The sequence below is a fragment of the Caretta caretta genome, chromosome 1 (genome assembly GCF_965140235.1).
Source record: "Caretta caretta isolate rCarCar2 chromosome 1, rCarCar1.hap1, whole genome shotgun sequence".
Taxonomy (NCBI): Eukaryota; Metazoa; Chordata; order Testudines; family Cheloniidae; genus Caretta; species Caretta caretta.
The window spans coordinates 56,124,508-56,147,032 of record NC_134206.1 but is presented as its reverse complement, the minus strand read 5'-3'; positions in this window follow the sequence as shown (position 1 = coordinate 56,147,032).

The window sequence follows — 22,525 nt, the reverse complement described above, 5'->3', positions numbered from 1 at the left end:
TTTCTGCTGCTAGTAAGATAATGCTGGTCGTAATTCACTTTCAGGTGGAATAATAAAGCAATACTTACAAGCACACTCTACTCAGGGACGTTTATTTATCCAGTATTGGCTCCCAATCCATAACACCAAATTAGCCTTCTTCCTTCTCTGAGCACATGCTTTATCTTGCCTCCTTTCCCACCTCCTCCCCAACTCTCTCTTCTAACGAACTATCAGCAATTTGCAGTAATACAGGGTAGAAACAGGCAGAGTTATATAAAGAGAGCATGGGCGAGACAGGGTGAGTTAGTAGCAGATGCACACAGATTATCTTTATTAATGAACAACCCCAGAGAGGAGTGCATATATTTAGCACTGGAAAAGCCATTACAGGTTATCTGCATTCATAGAATAGTGTGATGTTGTAATATTTCACAAGATTAGCAGCGTCAGGATTGGTTGGTGCTTCGATAAGTGACCTCTAAAGAAAACAAAAAGAAAAGGAGTACTTGTGGCACCTTAGAGACTAACCAATTTATTTGAGCATGAGCTTTCGTGAGCTACAGCTCACTTCATCAGATGCATACCGTGGAAACTGTAGCAGACTTTATATATACACAGAGAATATGAAACAATACCTCCTCCCACCCCACTGTCCTGCTGGTAATAGCTTATCTAAAGTGATCATCAGGTGGGCCATTTCCAGCACAAATCCAGGTTTTCTCACCCTCCACCCCCCCACACAAATTCACTCTCCTGCTGGTGCTAGCCCATCCAAAGTGACAACTCTTTACATAATCAAGTCGGGCTATTTCCTGCACAAATCCAGGTTTTCTCACATCCCCCCCACCCCCATACACACACAAACTCACTCTCCTGCTGGTAATAGCTCATCTAAACTGACCACTCTCCAAGTTTAAATCCAAGTTAAACCAGAACATCGGGGGGGGGGGTGTAGAAAAAAACAAGAGGAAACAGGCTACCTTGCATAATGACTTAGCCGCTCCCAGTCTCTATTTAAGCCTAAATTAATAGTATCCAATTTGCAAATGAATTCCAATTCAGCAGTTTCTCGCTGGAGTCTGGATTTGAAGTTTTTTTGTTTTAAGATAGCGACCTTCATGTCTGTGATTGCGTGACCAGAGAGATTGAAGTGTTCTCCGACTGGTTTATGAATGTTATAATTCTTGACATCTGATTTGTGTCCATTTATTCTTTTACGTAGAGACTGTCCAGTTTGACCAATGTACATGGCAGAGGGGCATTGCTGGCACATGATGGCATATATCACATTGGTGGATGTGCAGGTGAACGAGCCTCTGATAGTGTGGCTGATGTTATTAGGCCCTGTGATGGTGTCCCCTGAATAGATATGTGGGCACAATTGGCAACGGGCTTTGTTGCAAGGATAAGTTTCTGGGTTAGTGGTTCTGTTGTGTGGTATGTGGTTGTTGGTGAGTATTTGCTTCAGGTTGCGGGGCTGTCTGTAGGCAAGGACTGGCCTGTCTCCCAAGACTTGTGAGAGTGTTGGGTCATCCTTTAGGATAGGTTGTAGATCCTTAATAATGCGTTGGAGGGGTTTTAGTTGGGGGCTGAAGGTGACCGCTAGTGGCGTTCTGTTATTTTCTTTGTTAGGCCTGTCCTGTAGTAGGTAACTTCTGGGAACTCTTCTGGCTCTATCAATCTGTTTCTTTACTTCTGCAGGGGTTCCAGGGGTGTGTCTGTGCGGATTTGATCTTGTGCTTTTTCAGGAAGTTTCTTGAGCAAATGCTGTAGTTGCTTTTGGTAACTCTCAGTGGGATCATAGGGTAATGGCTTGTAGAAACTCGTGTTGGAGAGCTGCCGAGCAGCCTCTTGTTCATATTCCGACCTATTCATGATGACAACAGCACCTCCTTTGTCAGCCTTTTTGATTATGATGTCAGAGTTGTTTCTGAGGCTGTGGATGGCATTGCGTTCCGCATGACTGAGGTTATGGGGCAAGTGATGCTGCTTTTCCACAATTTCAGCCCGTGCACGTCGGCGGAAGCACTCTATGTAGAAGTCCAGTCTGCTGTTTCGACCTTCAGGAGGAGTCCATCTAGAATCCCTCTTTCTGTAGTGTTGGTAGGGAGACCTCTGTGGATTAGTATGTTGTTCAGAGGTATTTTGGAAATATTCCTTGAGTCGGAGACGTCGAAAATAGGATTCTAGGTCACCACAGAACTGTATCATGTTCGTGGGGGTGGAGGGGCAGAAGGAGAGGCCCCGGGATAGAACAGCTGCTTCTGCTGGGCTGAGAGTATAGTTGGATAGGTTAACAATATTGCTAGGTGGGTTGAGGGAACCATTGCTGTGGCCCCTTGTAGCATGTAGTAGTTTAGAAAGTTTAGTGTCCTTTTTCTTTTGTAGAGAAGCAAAGTGTGCGTTGTAAATGGCTTGTCTAGTTTTAGTAAAATCCAGCCACGAGGAAGTTTGTGTGGAAGGTTGGTTTTTTATGAGAGTATCCATTTTTGAGAGCTTATTCTTAATCTTTCCCTGTTTGCTGTAGAGGATGTTGATCAGGTGATTCCGCAGTTTCTTTGAGAGCGTGTGGCACAAGCTGTCAGCATAGTCTGTGTGGTATGTAGATTGTAATGGATTTTTTACCTTCAGTCCTTTTGGTACGATGTCCATCTGTTTGCATTTGGAAAGGAAGATGATGTCTGTCTGTATCTGTACAAGTTTTTTCATGCAGTTGATAGATTTCCACTCCATACGGCTAAATGCAGTGCCTTGCATAATGACAGGTTTCAGAGTAACAGTCGTGTTAGTCTGTATTCGCAAAAAGAAAAGGAGTACTTGTGGCACCTTAGAGACTAACCAATTTATTTGAGCATGAGCTTTCGTGAGCTACAGCTCACTTCATCAGATGCATACCGTGGAAACTGTAGCAGACTTTATATATACACAGAGAATATGAAACAATACCTCCTCCCACCCCACTATCCTGCTGGTAATAGCTTATCTAAAGTGATCATCAGGTGGAAATCCTGGGCGCCCCATCATCTCAGGCATTGGCACCCTGACAGCAGGATTGTCTGGCTATGTAGACTCCCTCCTCAGGCCCTACGCTACCAGCACTCCCAGCTACCTTCGAGACACCACTGACTTCCTGAGGAAACTTCAATCCATCGGTGATCTTCCTGATAACACCATCCTGGCTACTATGGATGTAGAAGCCCTCTACACCAACATTCCACACAAAGATGGACTACAAGCCGTCAAGAACACTATCCCCGATAATGTCACGGCTAACCTGGTGGCTGAACTTTGTGACTTTGTCCTTACCCATAACTATTTCACATTTGGGGACAATGTATACCTTCAGATCAGCGGCACTGCTATGGGTACCCGCATGGCCCCACAGTATGCCAACATTTTTATGGCTGATTTAGAACAACGCTTCCTCAGCTCTCGTCCCCTAAAGCCCCTACTCTACTTGCGCTATATTGATGACATCTTCATCATCTGGACCCATGGAAAAGAAGCCCTTGAGGAATTCCACCATGATTTCAACAATTTCCATCCCACCACCAACCTCAGCCTGGTCCAGTCCACACAAGAGATCCACTTCCTGGACACTACAGTGCTAATAAACAATGGCCACATAAACACCACCCTATACCGGAAACCTACTGACCGCTATTCCTACCTGCATGCCTCCAGCTTTCACCCTGACCACACCACACGATTCATCGTCTACAGCCAAGCTCTGCGATACAACCGCATTTGCTCCAACCCCTCAGACAGAGACAAACACCTACAAGATCTCTGTCAAGCTTTCTTACAACTACAATACCCACCTGCAGAAGTAAAGAAACAGATTGATAGAGCCAGAAGAGTTCCCAGAAGTTACCTACTACAGGACAGGCCTAACAAAGAAAATAACAGAACGCCACTAGCGGTCACCTTCAGCCCCCAACTAAAACCCCTCCAACGCATTATTAAGGATCTACAACCTATCCTAAAGGATGACCCAACACTCTCACAAGTCTTGGGAGACAGGCCAGTCCTTGCCTACAGACAGCCCCGCAACCTGAAGCAAATACTCACCAACAACCACATACCACACAACAGAACCACTAACCCAGAAACTTATCCTTGCAACAAAGCCCGTTGCCAATTGTGCCCACATATCTATTCAGGGGACACCATCACAGGGCCTAATAACATCAGCCACACTATCAGAGGCTCGTTCACCTGCACATCCACCAATGTGATATATGCCATCATGTGCCAGCAATGCCCCTCTGCCATGTACATTGGTCAAACTGGACAGTCTCTACGTAAAAGAATAAATGGACACAAATCAGATGTCAAGAATTATAACATTCATAAACCAGTCGGAGAACACTTCAATCTCTCTGGTCACGCAATCACAGACATGAAGGTCGCTATCTTAAAACAAAAAAACTTCAAATCCAGACTCCAGCGAGAAACTGCTGAATTGGAATTCATTTGCAAATTGGATATTATTAATTTAGGCTTAAATAGAGACTGGGAGTGGCTAAGTCATTATGCAAGGTAGCCTGTTTCCTCTTGTTTTTTTCTACCCCCCCCCCCCCAGATGTTCTGGTTTAACTTGGATTTAAACTTGGAGAGTGGTCAGTTTAGATGAGCTATTACCAGCAGGAGAGTGAGTTTGTGTGTGTATGGGGGTGGGGGGGATGTGAGAAAACCTGGATTTGTGCAGGAAATAGCCCGACTTGATTATGTAAAGAGTTGTCACTTTGGATGGGCTAGCACCAGCAGGAGAGTGAATTTGTGTGGGGGGGTGGAGGGTGAGAAAACCTGGATTTGTGCTGGAAATGGCCCACCTGATGATCACTTTAGATAAGCTATTACCAGCAAGACAGTGGGGTGGGAGGAGGTATTGTTTCATATTCTCTGTGTATATATAAAGTCTGCTACAGTTTCCACGGTATGCATCTGATGAAGTGAGCTGTAGCTCACAAAAGCTCATGCTCAAATAAATTGGTTAGTCTCTAAGGTGCCACAAGTACTCCTTTTCTTTTTGCGAATACAGACTAACACGGCTGTTACTCTGAAACCTAAAGAAAACAATGTGCTGTTGGAGTACTGTGGATGTTTTAGTAGGAAGCACTTCTGTTTGAGTCAGTTTGGAATCAATGTCCCAGCAGGGTGCTGCTGGACATGCAGCTTTTTGGAAGAGATGGAAAACAATGCTGCTGACCACTCTGCAGGGCCGGATTAACTCTCCTGTGGGCCCAGGGCTATTAGATTTTGTGGGGCCCCTGTGGGTTTGGAGTGGGCTCAGGGCTGGGGCAGGGGACTGGGGTGCGGAACGGGGTGCAGCTCCAGCTGGGTGGGTGGGCTCTGGGGTGGGGCCAGGAATGGGACAGGGGGTTGGGGTGCAGCAGGAGGTTTGGGGTGTGGGCTCTGGGTGGGAGTTTGGGTGCAGGAGGGGGCTCAGGGCTGGTACAGGGGATTGAGGTGCAGGTGGGAGTGCGGGGTGTAGGCTTCAGCCGGGAGGCACTTACCTTGGATGGCTCCTGGTCGATGGCGCAACAGGGCTAAGGCAGGATCCCTGCCTCCCCTGGCTCCACGCTGCTCTGCTCCCCAAGTTGGCCAGCATGTCCGGCCCTAGGCAGAGGGGCCAGGCTGCTCTGCGCGGTCCACGCTGCCTGTGCCCACAAGTGCCACAGGGTATCTGACCAAGGGGAGCTGCGGAGCCGGTGCTGTGGGCAGCGCGCAGAGATTCCCTGAACTCTCCTCGCCTAGGGACTGCAGGGGCACATTGGTGAGCCAGCGCTTGCGGCTCCAGCCCCGGGACGGGGGGCGCCAAGGCTCGGGGACTGGTGTTTGGCCCGCAGCACAGAGACTTGCCATGGGCTGGATGAAAAGAAGTAGCGGGCCGCAGCAAGCCTGCAAGGTCCCCCCTTAGCCTGAGGCCTTGGGCTGCAGCCCCTAAAGCTCCTGCATTAATTCTGCCCTGCCACTCTGGTGCTCAAAAATCCTAGTCCCAGTTTCCTGACCAGATGCCAATGTAAGAAGCTACAATCTGCCTACCCATCCCCACTTTGAATATAGGATGCTTTCTTAAATACCTGTCCTCAACAGTTTTTCAGCAGCTCATGTTAACGCTGCACAACTATCACCTTCCACCCCAGAAGTAGCTGCATTTCAGTAGAAGATAAAATGGTTCCTCTTTCATGAATCTGATTCAAAACCCAGTGAAGTCAATGAACATGACAGAAAGACTCCCAATGAGTGTTGTTGCAGGTCCGATAGGCATTAAGGATAGCCTTATTAGATCATAACCTGATCAGACGTTTCCAAGAGGTTCTTTGTATAAGAAGAGCCTAGTATAAAGGTTAATCCTATGGTAAGGCATTTATCAGCCTTCTGAAGATCCCTTGATTATGTCTGGAACAGATTTCAGGCCAGCCAGAGAAGCAAAGGATTCTGGAGTTTAGACACCTCTATGATGGGCTTCATTGTAAAACAGGAAATTGAATGTAAACAATTTTTTTTTTTTTACTATAAAGTAGCTTAAATTTCAAAACAAAGTTGTATCAACTTCAAAAAACTACAACTTCTGTGTTTTGAAAATGTGTTTAGAAAGTGGAGGAGGATCTTTTGATAATTTTGACAATATTTTTTAAATTTTTTGTTGAAGCTGGAAATTTGTCACAACCTTTCTTTTCCCATGAACAATTTCGGTTTCCACAAATCAGCATTTTCCTTTGAAAAAGCCTTTCATCAAGAAATTCTCACCCTGCTCTACATCTGAGGATTAGCCCCACTGCTGCTGTGAAGCTCCAAGTGGCCAGACACAAAAACTGTGAGTTCAACTATGAGCCCCAAGGTTACCTCCAGCCACTTGCTTAATACAATCCAACTAGAAGGCTAGAATACTGGCTTCAGACACTGCCAGTCATTCCTGTTGAAGCTGTTTCACTTTGTATAAATATGAATTGAGCCAGAAACAAAGATAGATTCTATAACCTAGTGGGTAGGAGCCTGAGGACCAAGTCTGTGCTGGCTGATTCAGTTCAGGGATTTGAGCTGTGGTCTCCCACACACAGATGCCCACTCCATGGATGCTCCACGGCTGGAGCACCCATGGAGAAAAATTAGCAGGTACTCAGAACCCACCGGCAGCCAAGGCTAGGTTGTAGATCCTTGATGATGCGCTGGAGAGGTTTTAGTTGGAGGCTGAAGATAATGACTTTGACCCCACATGGCCCCACAGTATGCCAACAATTTTATGCCTGACTTAGAAAAACGCTTCCTCAGCTCTCGTCCCCTAATGCCCCTACTCTACTTGCACTACATTGATGACATCTTCATCATCTGGACCCACGGGAAAGAGGTCCTTGAGGAATTCCACTAGGATTTCAACAATTTCCACCCCACCATCAACTTCAGCCTGGACCAGTCCACACAAGAGAGCCACTTCCTGAACACTACAGTGCAAACAAGCGATGGTCACATAAACACCACCCTATACTGGGAACCTATTGACTGCTATACTTACCTACATGCCTACATTACCTACATGCCTCTAGCTTTCATCCAGACCACATCATTGGATGGGTCACTACAAAAACTAATTTCCCCTTACTAATTTCCCCCTACTGTTACTCACACCTTCTTGTCAACTGTTTGAAATGGGCCACCCTGATTAACACTACAAAAGTGATTTTTCCTCCCTTGGTATTCTACTGTTGAGAATAGCCCACTTCCACTTTAATTGAAGTGTCTTGTTAACACTGACCCCCCCACTTGGTAAGGCAACTCCCATCTTTTCATGAACTCTGTATTTATCCCTGCTTACTGTATTTCTTACTACATGCATCTGATGAAGTGAGTTTTAGCCCATGAAAGTTTATGCCCAAATAAATGTGTTATTCTCTAAGGTGCCAAAAGTGCTCCTTGCTGTTAGGACTAAGTGAGGCATTAAGAGCGATTAGTGTCCAGTACATAGGTACATTGGAACCTACCGTGGCAGGTTATATCTTAGAGGAATATGTCACTCATCCTCAGATACTGGTAAGGAGGGTGGCGGAGTCTGGAAAGCTCCAGATATCTCACTTTGTTCCAAGAGGCATGGTACCTGATTATGTCATTGTGATATAGTGCAGAGTGAATTGCTCGCATGTGGGTTCACCTTGGATGAAGAAACCTGAAATTGCACCATACAGCTGAGGCAATCAGGCTACAGTCAAGCCAAGGTTGCAAAGGCTGGAGAAGACAAATATTGTGTAACCTTATGGATCAGATGCTTCTAATATGGAACACAGACATGTTATTATAACTGGCCAGTGTTCTGCTTGGTTCCAAGAAAGATTACCCAAATAGGGGATAAAGTAATATTTCAAGTTCCCAAGCATGAGAGCCACAATATATCAGCTGATGCCCCTATGTTTGGTGCTGCCCTAGACTGTGTGGTATAGCTAAGCTGAGTCATACAACCATTACATTTAAATGTGCAGGCCTTAATGAGCAGACATCCAGAACATTTGCTGACCTTAAGACAGGAGAGCAGAAATATACAAAGCAACATAGGTACATTGGGAAATGTCCCATGGCAGGAATTAGCATGCAGTATTGGGGAACATCCACAGATACGTATAATATCAATGGGCTTTGTAACTGTGTAAGCCATACTACTAGTGGTGTTAATTGCATTAATTTGGAAGGTTAGGAACTTGGTTAGGAAATTGGGAAAGAGAAGAGATGTTTAGGAAATACAGGTTTTAATGAAGCCTTAGGCCTTGTGTAGCAAAGGGGCATAGCCTCCCTCGGAGATTGACAGTGAGGGAGGGCCAGATGCCCCCTGGTGAGGGAACCAGGAAAGCCATGCCTGGAAGCAGAGGGGGTGGGACAGGAACAGAAATTATAAAGGGCAGGCCCTGTAGCTCAGTTGGGCTGAAGTTGCCAAGGGAGGTAGATGTCTTCATCCTCCTGCTGGAGCTGAAGCCTAGTGAGGACTTCTGCTGTCCTGAGGACTTGTCTGAACTGTCTGAGCAACCTGATACTGAAGAGCGGCTGGGATTACCACTTGCAGTGTACCCAGGACAAGCCTGAGATCCAGGTACAAGCCTGAGATCCAGGTACAAGCCCAGGGAACGGTAGCAAGTGGCCCAGGGACAGCTGACTACAGTCTGGCTGAGTTGCTGCCTGAGTTCGGGTCAGTGTGTTGTGGTTGGATCCCTGCTGACCCAGTGGCAGACCACTTTGCCACTGTTAGGGCCCTGGGCTGGGATGTGGTGGAATTGGGTAGGCCTGTGTCCCCCTATCCCCTTCCACCCCACCCCTGGGGTGGCAGCCTCCCCACCTTTAGCCAGGAGGCCTGTGTGAATCTACTGCCTACTGAGCTGGGATGCTAGACTGTTTGCTGGGTGCTCAACCCCTGCCTGAGCCCCCTAGACTGTTTGCTGAGGGCCTGGGCCCCTGAACTATTTATGGCTCTACCCTGCCTAAGGGTTGGAGCCAGAGACTGCTATGACCATATACCACTTTAATTACATCACTTATGCACGTCCACACAATGCTCCTTGTATTAGCAAAGCACGTCCACAGTCAGTACTTTTGCATCCACAGAGAGAGCATTGCATCATGGGTAACTAGCCCACTGTGCATCTCCCCACCCTCTGCTGCTGGGAGATCTGGGAATGGATCACAGGGGTGTGCTCACCATCCCATGATGCAGTTCTTTCTGTCCCATCATTCCATGGGTTTCTGACTTCATTTTGTGCTGTTTTTTAACTGCCCTTCTAAACTTTGCAATCACCATCTCTGCCTTAAAGCAGGGATCCTGAACTGCTGACCAGTCTGTGGATGAGCCTTATGAACACAAAACAGCTGATCCTGCAGTATTTCATGAGCTGGGAAACAAACTGAATTTATGGTTGTCAAGGTTCCTCCCCCACTCTGAACTCTAGGGTACAGATGTGGGGACCTGCATGAAAAACCTCCTAAGCTTATCTTTACCAGCTTAGGTCAAAACTTCCCCAAAGTACAAAATATTCCCCCCGTTGTCCTTGGACTGGCCGCTACCACCACCAAACTAATACTGGTTACTGGGGAAGAGCTGTTTGGACGCGTCTGTCCCCCCAAAATACTTCCCAAAACCCTGCACCCCACTTCCTGGACAAGGTTTGGTAAAAAGCCTCACCAATTTGCCTAGGTGACTACAGACCCAGACCCTTGGATCTTAAGAACAATGAACAATCCTCCCAACACTTGCACCCCCCCTTTCCTGGGAAATGTTGGATAAAAAGCCTCACCAATTTGCATAGGTGATCACAGACCCAAACCCTTGGATCTGAGAACAATGAAAAAGCATTCAGTTTTTTACAAGAAGACTTTTAATAAAAAATAGAAGTAAATAGAAATAAAGAAATCCCCCCTGTAAAATCAGGATGGTAGATATCTTACAGGGTAATTAGATTCAAAAACATAGAGAACCCCTCTAGGCAAAACCTTAAGTTACAAAAAAGATACACAGACAGAAATAGTTATTCTATTCAGCACAATTCTTTTCTCAGCCATTTAAAGAAATCATAATCTAACACATACCTAGCTAGATTACTTACTAAAAGTTCTAAGACTCCATTCCTGTTCTGTCCCTGGCAAAAGCAGCATACAGACAGACACAGACCCTTTGTTTCTCTCCCTCCTCCCAGCTTTTGAAAATATCTTGTCTCCTCATTGGTCATTTTGGTCAGGTGCCAGCGAGGTTACCTTTAGCTTCTTAACCCTTTACAGGTGAGAGGAGCTTTCCCCTGGCCAGGAGGGATTTCAAAGGGGTTTACCCTTCCCTTTATATTTATGACAATGGTGCTTGCCCTGCTGTGTGCAATGGAAAGAAACAATTCAATATTGCTGCTGGCATTCATGGAGCAGCTGCACATGGTGGATGGTTGGTACTGGGCTCTGGAAACAAGCACTGAGTGATGGGATTGCATTGTGATGCATATATGGAATGATGAATAGTGGTTGCAGAACTTTCAGAAGTGCAAAACCATCTTCCTAGAACTGGGTGCGGAGCTTGCCATTGCCCTGAGGTGCAAGGACACCAGAATGAGAACTGCCCTCACTGTGAAAAAGTGAGTGGTGATTGCTGTGTGGAAGCTGGCAAATCCAGACTGCTAACCGTCAGTCAAGAATCAGTTTGGAGTTGGAAAGTCCACCGTGGGGGTTGCAGTGATGCAAGTGTGCAGGGCCATTAATTATCTCTTGCTATGAAGGATTGTGACTCTGGGTAATGTGCAGGAAATAACTAATGGTTTTGCAGCAATGGAATTCCTGAACTATGGTGGGGCAATAGATGGAATACATAACCCATATTTGGCCCTAGACCATATTGCGACAGAATACATCAGCCAAAAGGGCTACTTTTCCATAATCTTGCAGGTGCTGGTGCATTACCGGGGCCGTTTCACTGACATCAGTGTGGGTTGTTCATTTTGGCTGTCGATTTTGAACAGCCAGATACCAGGGCAATTAGAGTGGCTCAGTGGGGGGGTTATTGGAATCAGGGAGGGTCTGAAGGAACATTTTGATAACAAGCACTAGTAATGCATTCCGTATGGGCTGCATCTGTTGACTGCAACATTTCTCTAAACATATCCTCCTGGTTTGTCTCCTTATCTGACAGAAGTGCTCTGCCAGTGTGTAGGGGTTGGTCCTCAAGGACACATCTGCAGAAACCAAAGAAACAATGAACAGAGACAGTATTGAGAGTGCACTCAAAGCCATGAATCTCAAGTCACATACACCTCTTTCTCACTGTCTCTTTGCTAGCACATAACTAGGCGAGAGTCCCAAATATGATGAGATTGGCAGGGTGGGGGAGCTGGGCAGGGAGAATGGATAAGAAGAGACAGAGGGTCTGGGTGGTTTTGTGAAGAGGGTCACTACATGCACCTAAGGAGGGTATTCTGAATGTTGGTACCCTTTTCCACAGGCTGAGGTAATTGAACCTGATATCTCACTCCTGAGAGTAACTCAAGATGCAAGGCTGCATCTCCTGCATGCATGCAGCTTCAGACCGGGTCTTATGCTGCTTGCCTGTGTGCTGCTTTGGTCCCTGCAGCAGTAATTGCCATTTGGCACAGCAAAGTTTCCTACAGCAGAGGCAGAAACAAGGCAGCTCTGCCAAGGAATCTTTCCAGAGGATTGCTGAGTGCCACACAAAAGTTTCCTAGAGATTTCTATGGAGGATTCCCAGGACATCCCAGGCTCTGTTGTTAATTTCTATATCTTATCCCTCCTCTACCATTTAACAAAGTAAATGGGACCTCAATCTCCTATCACTGTGCAGTATCAAAGCAAAATGTGTGCTTACCAGAGCTTGCTTCTCCTGCTTCATGAGCGCCAGAGTGCTGTGACTGTATAAGTAGGGGCATAGCGAGCAGATCGAGGGACGTGATCGTTCCCCTCTATTCGACATTGGTGAGGCCTCATCTGGAGTACTGTGTCCAGTTTTGGGCCCCACACTTCAAGAAGGATGTGGATAAATTGGAGAGAGTCCAGCGAAGGGCAACAAAAATGATTAGGGGTCTGGAACACATGAGTTATGAGGAGAGGCTGAGGGAGCTGGGATTGTTTAGCCTGCAGAAGAGAAGAATGAGGGGGGATTTGATAGCTGTTTTCAACTACCTGAAAGGGGGTTCCAAAGAGGATGGCTCTAGACTGTTCTCAATGGTATCAGATGACAGAACGAGGAGTAATGGTCTCAAGCTGCAGTGGGGGAGGTTTAGATTGGATATTAGGAAAAACTTTTTCACTATGAGGGTGGTGAAACACTGGAATGCATTACCTAGGGAGGTGGTAGAATCTCCTTCCTTAGAGGTTTTTAAGGTCAGGCTTGACAAAGCCCTGGCTGGGATGATTTAACTGGGAATTGGTCCTGCTTTGAGCAGGGGGTTGGACTAGATGACCTTCTGGGGTCCCTTCCAACCCTTATATTCTATGATTCTATGATTCTATGACTGGCTAGACTCCTCTGGGGTCGAAAATAGGTCCTGGCTTGCCACACCACCGGACAACCCTGTTGCATGTCCCACATCCAACTCCACTTCCTCATCCACCACTTTGTCCTCTGGATTGACTCCACTGGCCCCTAGCTCCATTCCCCACGAAGTATCCATGGAGCTCTTGGCAGTGGGGTGACTGCCAAGGATAGCGTGCAGTTGCTCATAGAAGTGGCATGTCTTCAGTGCTGTACTAGAGTGATGGTTGGCCTCCCTTGCCTTCTGATACACCTGCCTCAGCTCCTTGATCTTAGCATAGCACTGCTGCATGTCTCTTTCATGTCCCTTCTGCATGCCATGAGCAATCTACCCTTAGATATCAAAGTTCCTATGGCTTGAGCGAAGCTGCAGCTGTACAGCCTCCTCTCCCCGCAGATCCAGCAGCTCTGGTGTACTCATGGAAAGCCAGAATGGTCAGCTGGGAAGATGCTGCATGAACTGTGCATGCTGAGCATTCAGGAAGAGGAATTTCAAAAATTTCCAGGCCTTTAAATGCATGCCTGTTTACCTGCAGGGCAGCGGAGTTCAAAACTGCTGACCAGAGTGGTCATGATGGGCATTGTGGGACACCTCCTGGAAGCCAATTAGGGTGACAAGCAAGCGCACTGTCTACACTGACACTGCGTTGCTCTAACTACGTTGCAAAAAGGTCTGTGCTGCTCATCGAGGTGGTTTTATTTTGTCAGTGTAAGCAGGGGAGTTACATCTGCAGGAGGAGCATTGTTGTGTATACACCTCCATTGTTTTGTCGAAGAAAGCTGACTTTTGTCAACAAAACTGTGTAGTGTTGACAAGGTTTTAGGCCTGGTCTACACTACGAGTTTAGGTCAAATTTAGCAGCGTTATCTCGATTTAACCCTGCACCCATCCACACAACAAAGCCCTTTTTTTTCTACTTAAAGGGCTCTTAAAATTGATTTCTTTACTCCACCCCCGATGAGGGGATTAATGCTGAAATCGGCCTTGCCGGGACGAATTTGGGCTACTGTGGACGCAATCTGACGGTATTGGCATCTGGGAGCTATCCCAGAATGCTCAGTTGTGACCGCTCTGGACAGCGCTCTCAACTCAGATGCACTGGCCAGGTAGACAGAAAAAGGCCTGCAAACTTTTGAATTTCATTTCCTGTTTGGCCAGCGTGGCGAGCTCACCTGCACAGGTCACCATGCAGAGCTCATCATCATAGGGGACCATGTGGTCCCAGAATTGCTGAAGAGCTCCAGCATGGACCAAACGGGAGGTACGGGATCTGCTTGCTGTATGGGGAGATGAATCTGTGCTGGCAGAACTCCGTTCGAAAAGACGAAATGCCACAATATTTGAAAAAATCTCCAATGGCATGAAGGACAGAGGCTATAACAGGGACTCACAGCACTGCTGCATGAAAATTAAGGAGCTCAGGCAAGCCTACCAAAACACCAGAGAGGCAAACGGCCACTCCAGTTCAGAGCCCCAGACATACCGCTTCTATGATGAGCTGCATGCCATTCTAGGGGGTGCAGCCACCACTACCCCAACCATGTGCTTTGACTCTGTTCAAGGAGTGGGAAGCAACACGAAAGCGGGTTTTGGGGGCGAGGAAGATGATGAGGAGGAGGAGGAGGAGGAGATAGCTCACAGCAAGGAAGTGGAGAAACCGGTTTCCCCAACAACCAGGATCTGTTTATCACCCTGGACCTGGACCCAATACCCCCCAAACCCACCCAAGGCAAGCTCCCGGACCCTGAAGGCGGAGAAGGAACCTCTGGTGAGTGTACCTTTGTAAATATTATACATGGTTTAAAAGCAAGCATGTTTAATGATTAATTTGCCCTGGCATTCGCGGCCAGTACAGCTACTGGAAAAGTCTGTTAACGTGCCTGGGGATGAAGCAGAAATTCTCCGGGGACATCTCCATAAAGCTCTCCTGGATGTACTCCCAAAGCCTTTGCAAAAGGTTTCTGGGGAGGGCAGCCTTATTCCATCCTCCATGGTAGGACACTTTACCATGCCAGGCCAGTAGCACATAGTAGGGAATCACTGCAGAACAAAGCATTGCAGTGTATGGTCCCTGTGTTTGCTGGCATTCAAACAACATCTGTTCTTTATCTCTCTTTATCTCTGTTACCCTCAGGAGAGTGATATCATTCACGGTCACCTGGTTGAAATAGGGTGGTTTTAGTAAGTGGACCTTAAGAGGTGCCTGTTCCTGCTGGGCTGTTTGCCTGTGGCTGAAGAGAAATCTTCCCCACTGTTAGCCACGTTGTGGGGGGAGGAGTGAAGCCATCATCCCAGAGAATTGGGTGTGTGTGAGGGGAGGTGGGTTAGTTGGGTTTCTGCTGCACGTGAACCCCAAAACTGCAGCCCCTCCTTTTAAATTGCCAACCCATTTTTAATGGCCAACCCAATGGCTACTTCATATGGGAAATGAGGGCACTGCTGTTTGAAACCATTCCCACATGTTATGAAGGTTAAAGAAGCCAAAAGACTGTGGCTTACCGTGGCTACCTGCAAGCCGAATTCTGCTGCCCGGCCCTGCATGAGTGATCTCTTACACCAAACCGGCATACCCTCAATAAGAGGAAAATGCGACCTTGTAATGAAAGTACATGTGCTATGTATGTAATGTTAACAGCAAGGTTTACCGTGAAAGACTGTACCCATTGTTCTATAAAATGTGTCTTTTTAACTACCACTCTCCCTTTTTCCCCCCTCCACCAGCAGCATATGTTTCTTCTTCCCAGAAACTAGCGAAGATTAGAAGGTGGAAAAAAACAACCTCATGTTGTCCTCCCACGCTGACAGAGCACAGCAAATTATGCGGAGGCAGACAATCTCAGAATGCAGGAAAACACTATATGACCGCGAGGAGAGGTGGCGGGCTGAAGATGGTAGGTGGCGTCAGCTTGCTGAAAGAAGGCAGGAGTCAATGCTCAGGCTGCTGGAGGATCAAACTCATATGCTCCAGCGTACAGTTGAGCTGCAGAAAAAGCAGCAGGAGCACAGACCACTGCTACAGCCCATGTGTAACCAACTGCCCTCCTCCCCAAGTTCCATGGCCTCCTCACCCAGCCACCCAAGAACGTGGTGGGGGGGGCCCTCTGGCCACCCAGCCACTCCACCCCAGAGGATTGCCCAAGTAACAGAAGGCTGGCATTCAATAAGTTTTAAAGTTTTAAAGTGCTGCGTGGCCTTGTCCTTCCCTCCTCCACCACCCCACCTGGTGCTTCCCTCTCCACCACCCCTTCCAGGCTACCTTGGCAGTTATCACCTTATTTGTGTGATGAATTAATAAAGAATGCATGAATGTGAAGCAACAATGACTTTATTGCCTCTGCAAGCGGTGATCGAAGGGGGGAGGGGAGGGTGCTTAGCTTACAGGAAAGTAGAGTGAAACTGGGGTGGGTTTTCCATCAAGGAGAAACAAACAACTTTCACACCATAGCCTGGCCATTTCTGAAACTGGTTTTCAAAGCTTCTCTGATGCGCACCGCATCCTCCTGTACTCTTCTAACCACCCTGGTGTCTGGCTGCGCGTAATCAGCGGCCAGTCAATTTGTCTCAACCTCCCACCCCACCATAAACATCTCCCCCTTACTCTCACAGATATTGTGGAGCGCACAGCAAGCAGTAATAACAATGGGAATATTGGTTTCGCTGAGGTCTAACTGAGTCAGTAAACTGCGCCAGCGTGCTTTTAAACGTCCAAATGCACATTCTACCACCATTCTTCACTTGCTCAGCCTATAGTTGAACAGCTCCTGACTACTGCCCAGGGTGCTTGTGTATGGCTTCATGAGCCATGGCATTAAGGGGTAGGCTGGATCCCCAAGGATAACTACAGGCATTTCAACATCCCCAACAGTTATTTTCTGGTCTGGAAAGTAAGTCCCTTGCTGCAGCTATTGAAACAGACCAGGGTTCCTGAAGATGCGAGCATCATGTACCTTTCCCGGCCATCCCATGTTGATGTTGGTGAAATGTCCCTTGTGATCCACCAGTGCTTGCAGCACCACTGAAAAGTACCACTTTCGGTTTATGTATGTGCTGTCTTGGTGCTCCAGTGCCAAGATAGGGATATGGGTTCCGTCTATCACCCCACCACAGTTAGGGAATCCCATTGCAGCAGAGCTATCCACTGTGACCTGCACATTTCCCAGAGTCATTATCCTTGATATCAGCAGCTCAGTGATAGTGTTGGCTACCTGCATCTCAGCAGCCCCCCCCGGTAGATTTGCCCACTCCAAATTGATTCCCAACTGACCGTTAGCTGTCTGGCGTTGCAAGCTTCCACAAGGCTATCACCACTTGCTTCTCAGCTGTGAGGGCTGCTCTCATCTTGGTATTCTTATGCTTCAGGGCAGAGGAAAGCAAGTCACAAAGTTCCATGAAAGTGCCCTTACGCATGTGAAAGTTTCACAGCCACTGGGAATCATCCCAGACCTGCGACACTATGCGGTCCCACCACTCTGTGCTTGTTTCCCGGGCCCAGAATCGGCATTCCACGCCATGAACCTGTCCAACTGACACCATGATGTGCACATTGAAGGCCTCACCTCAGCCTCACCTCAGTCCCCGGAAAAATCATAGAGCAGGTCCTCAAAGAATCAATCCTGAAGCACTTACATGAGAGGAAAGTGATCAGGAACAGTCAGCATGGATTCACCAAGGTCATGCCTGACTAATCTAATCACCTTCTATGATGAGATTACTGGTTCTGTGGATGAAGGGAAAGCAGTGGATGTATTGTTTCTTGACTTTAGCAAAGCTTTTGACACGGTCTCCCACAGTATTCTTGTCAGCAAGTTAAAGAAGTATGGGCTGGATGAATGCACTATAAGGTGGATAGAAAGTTGGCTAGATTGTCGGGCTCAACGGGTAGTGATCAATGGCTCCATGTCTAGTTGGCAGCCGGTGTCAAGTGGAGTGCCCCAGGGGTCGGTCCTGGGGTCGGTTTTGTTCAATATCTTCATAAATGATCTGGAGGATGGTGTGGATTGCACTCTCAGCAAATTTGCGGATGATACTAAACTGGGAGGAGTGGTAGATACGCTGGAGGGCAGGGATAGGATACAGAGAGACCTAGACAAATTGGAGAATTGGGCCAAAAGAAATCTGATGAGGTTCAATAAGGATAAGTGCAGGGTCCTGCACTTAGGACGGAAGAACCCAATGCACAGCTACAGACTAGGGACTGAATGGCTAGGCAGCCGTTCTGCGGAAAAGGACCTAGGGGTGACAGTGGACGAGAAGCTGGATATGAGTCAGCAGTGTGCCCTTGTTGCCAAGAAGGCCAATGGCATTTTGGGATGTATAAGTAGGGGCATAGCGAGCAGATCGAGGGACGTGATCGTTCCCCTCTATTCGACATTGGTGAGGCCTCATCTGGAGTACTGTGTCCAGTTTTGGGCCCCACACTACAAGAAGGATGTGGATAAATTGGAGAGAGTCCAGCGAAGGGCAACAAAAATGATTAGGGGTCTGGAACACATGACTTATGAGGAGAGGCTGAGGGAACTGGGATTGTTTAGTCTGCAGAAGAGAAGAATGAGGGGGGATTTGATAGCTGCTTTCAACTACCTGAGAGGTGGTTCCAGAGAGGATGGTTCTAGACTATTCTCAGTGGTAGAAGAGGACAGGACAAGGAGTAATGGTCTCAAGTTGCAGTGGGGGAGGTTTAGGTTGGATATTAGGAAAAACTTTTTCACTAGGAGGGTGGTGAAACACTGGAATGCGTTGCCTAGGGAGGTGGTGGAATCTCCTTCCTTAGAAGTTTTTAAGGTCAGGCTTGACAAAGCCCTGGCTGGGATGATTTAATTGGGGATTGGTCCTGCTTTGAGCAGGGGTTTGGACTAGATGACCTCCTGAGGTCCCTTCCAACCCTGATATTCTATGATTCTAAGGGGCCCGTACTTTGTGAGAAGTCTATGTCCATGTCCTCATCACTCTCGTCACCGTGCTGCAGTCGCCTCCTCCTCGCCTGGTTTCGCTTTTCTTGCAGGTTATGGTTCTGCATAGCCTGCTGGATAATACGTGCGGTGTTTATAGTGCTCATAATTGCCGCGGTGATCTGAGCGGACTCCATGTTCCCAGTGCTATGGCATCTGCGCTGAAAAAAGGCACAAAACGATTGTTTGCCGTTGCTCTGACGGAGGGAGAGGCGACTGACAACATGGCTTACAAGGTTGGCTTACAGGGAATTAAAATCAATAATGGGGGTGGCTTTGCATCAAGGAGAAACAGAATGGCCCCCTCAAGGATAGAACTCAAAACCCTGGGTTTAGCAGGCTGTTGATTTCACGGAGGGAGGGAGGAAGGGAGGAGAAAATGAATACAAAACAAATCTGCTCTATTTCTTGTTTTGATCCACTTCATCTATCTTTATACATCTTGCTGGCAGAAGACGGTTCAGTATGACTGCTGGCCATCGTCGTCTCCTGGCTGCTCATTAGAAGACGATGCAATAGGACTGCCGGCAGGACTGAATCGCCATGAGACGAAACTTAAAAGGGAAATGACCTGGCTGAGTCACTCCCATGTTTGCCCAGGCACCCCTGACTGACCTTACTGATGTTGGCTAAAAGAGCACCCTGGAGAACGGCGACGACGGCTACCAGTCATACTGCACTGTCTGCTGCCAAAAGGCAATAGCTGCTGCTGTGTAGCAATGCAGAACCATGTCTGCCAGCACGCCAGAGACATACAGTGACGGAGAGCTGAGCGGGCTCCATGCTTGCTGTGGTATGGCATCTGCACGGGTAACCCAGGAAAAAAGGCGCGAAACAATTGTCTGCCGTTGCTTATACAGAGGGAAGGAGGGAGGGAAGGGGGTGCTGACGATGTGTATCCAGAACCACCTACAACAATGTTTTTGCGCCATCAGGCATTGGGATTTCTACCCAGAATTCAAATGGGCGATGGAGACTGCGGGAACTGTGGGATAGCTACTCACAGTGCAGCGCTCCAGAAGTCGACAGTTGCCTCAGTACTGTGGACGCACTCCGCCTACTAAATGCCGACTAAATGCACTTAGAGCATTGTGTGGCAACACACACAATCAACTGTATAAAAACGCTTTCTACAAAACCGACTTCTATAAATTCGACCTAATTTCGTAGTGTAGACATAGCCTTAAAAAGATTCTACAACTTTGTGATGCTGTCTAGTCAGGAGCCAGCTCAAGATATTGCTGCAGGCTAATTCACTCATTCTAATAGAAATCAAAGGAGTATCCAAAGGTATTGTACTGTAATCATGCCAATTCACTTGTATGTTAGTTTAGTTCCAAGGAAATGTTAATGGTATTGTCTTCACTTATCTATAATCTATTGATTGCTATTTCATTACATTATGTATATCCCTGTAATTAGTTAACCATAGAGCAAAAGTGTGGGTTAGTGTTAAGATGTTTGCTATTACATTACTGTACATTTACATTGTGTATATCCCTGTAATTAAGGCGATTGGAGTCTTGGAAATGTAAATGAAGAAGAGTGCTACTTTCAAAGCAAGGGCCGTTGTGTTCAACAATGAAAATTCACAGATTTAGTCTGCATTTCCTACTCATCAAACCCACGGTGAAGCCACTGTGCAGATTATAGCTTCTTCTCCAGAAAACAAATATTGATTCAAGGAATTGTCCTGTATCGTTGACTGTTTGGACTCGGACAGGGAAGATAACAAATGCAAAGTGAAGATTGCCAGAGGCAATCTGGGTTACCCTGAGAAGACTTTGAGGAGACTGGCAATGTTTATTACATTACTGCCACCATTTGGGTTACAAACTGTGATTTACCTATTATATTTTACCTGCTTTAACCTCTCAATAACTCTCATTCCTTTTCTTAACTAATAAATTTATAGTTAATTTAACAGAGAATTCCCTGCCAGCATTGTCTTTGGTGTGAGATCCAGGCAGGGGTGAAAGTAAGTCTAGTGACTTACCGGTACGGTGCTGGGCTGGGGCCAGCTCTGGCCCCCAGAAGGGGCAGGGCCTAGGGTGGAAGGGGCGGGGCTTGCAGAGGTCAGAGCCAGCTCCAGCCCATCCTGTACCAGCAAGTGCCTCCTTCCCCCTTCCCAGGGTAACAGCGGCAGCTGGGGGCTTTGGCAGCAGTTTAAAGGGCCCTGGGCGGTAGTGGCGGCCGGAGCCCTGGGCCCTTTAAATTGTCCCTGGTGCCCTGCTGCCAGAGCCCTAGGGAAGCAGCAGTGGGGCTCTGGGGACGATTTAAAGGGTCCAGGGCTCTGCCGCCGCTACCACCCCGGGCCCTTTAAATCGCCGCCCCAGCCCCGCCGCCACTACCCCAGGGCTCTGGCAGCGGGGCTCTGGCAGCAATTTAAAGGGCCGGGGGCTCCAGCTGCTGCTGGGAGCTGCAGGCCCTTTAAATTGCGCCTTGGGAAGCCGATCCACCCCGGTACAGCGCACCAGCTCTTGCCAGTACACCGTACTGGGGCGTACCAGCTTACTTTCACCTCTGGATCCAGGGAACCAAATTGATCTGGGGAAAAATGACTGATCCTTTGGGATTGGCCAAATGTGATGTGATTTTTGGCTTATATAACCTTTTATCACAAAGTCCATTTTGTCTTTGTGGCCCGATAGGTGGGGGAGCCTAAGGGACTGTCTGTGACTCCTTGGTAAGATTAATATAGTGACCCAGGAGTTCACATTTGTTACTGGCTTGATGAAATCTAATTATAGAATATATTACCAGTTTGGGGTGTCTGCCCTGTTTTCTGACAATCTGACCTGAGATTGGCACTCACAGTTGTGAGCCACTCCAGACTGTGTGACAGACTTCACGGTGGGGAGTATTGGGCACAAAGGCATACCTAGGCCTGATAGTGGTCTGCTGTGGATTTTAAGACTGTTCTGAAAACGTTTAACAGCGTAAGCACAAGTAGAACTGTGTATGTGTAAACAGTTATAGACTAATCATATTTGTGAGACTAAGAAAAGAAAGTAATTAAAAAACTAGAAAAGATCGGTTTGAACTAACTGTACTGATGGGGGAGGAGAGTTAACATGGAAATGGGAGACACATACAATGTATAAGAAAAAAGTTGTAAATAAGTTTGTGTAACAAAGGGAGGTTGAAGCTGTATTGTCCAGTGCTGGAGGCAACTTTGATGAGATTGTCCAGATGATTTTCCATTTGTGCATAACTGATTACTACTTTCTGAGTAGTTTGCCTTACCATAAAGATTTGTTAGATAGACTAATTTGCTGAGTAAGCAAATCTCAAACACCTTCCACAGGACTAAGTCTGCATACCCATTCCCTGTAGTTCCACTCCATCTGCTGAGCTCTTTTATGAGGAGATCCAGATGTTCATTCTAACAAATTATGGCAGAGAGGGGGCTGGCCCCATTTCCCTTTAAAAGGGACCATTCACACTGTAACAATTTATTTTGGTGTGTGTGTTGTGGACACTTTTACACTGGGGATTGGATTGGAATGAGAGGCCCCAATGCGAACACCTACACATGGGCTTAATTTTACTACCCTGAGTAGTCACAGGAGTAAAGTTAAGCATGTGCAT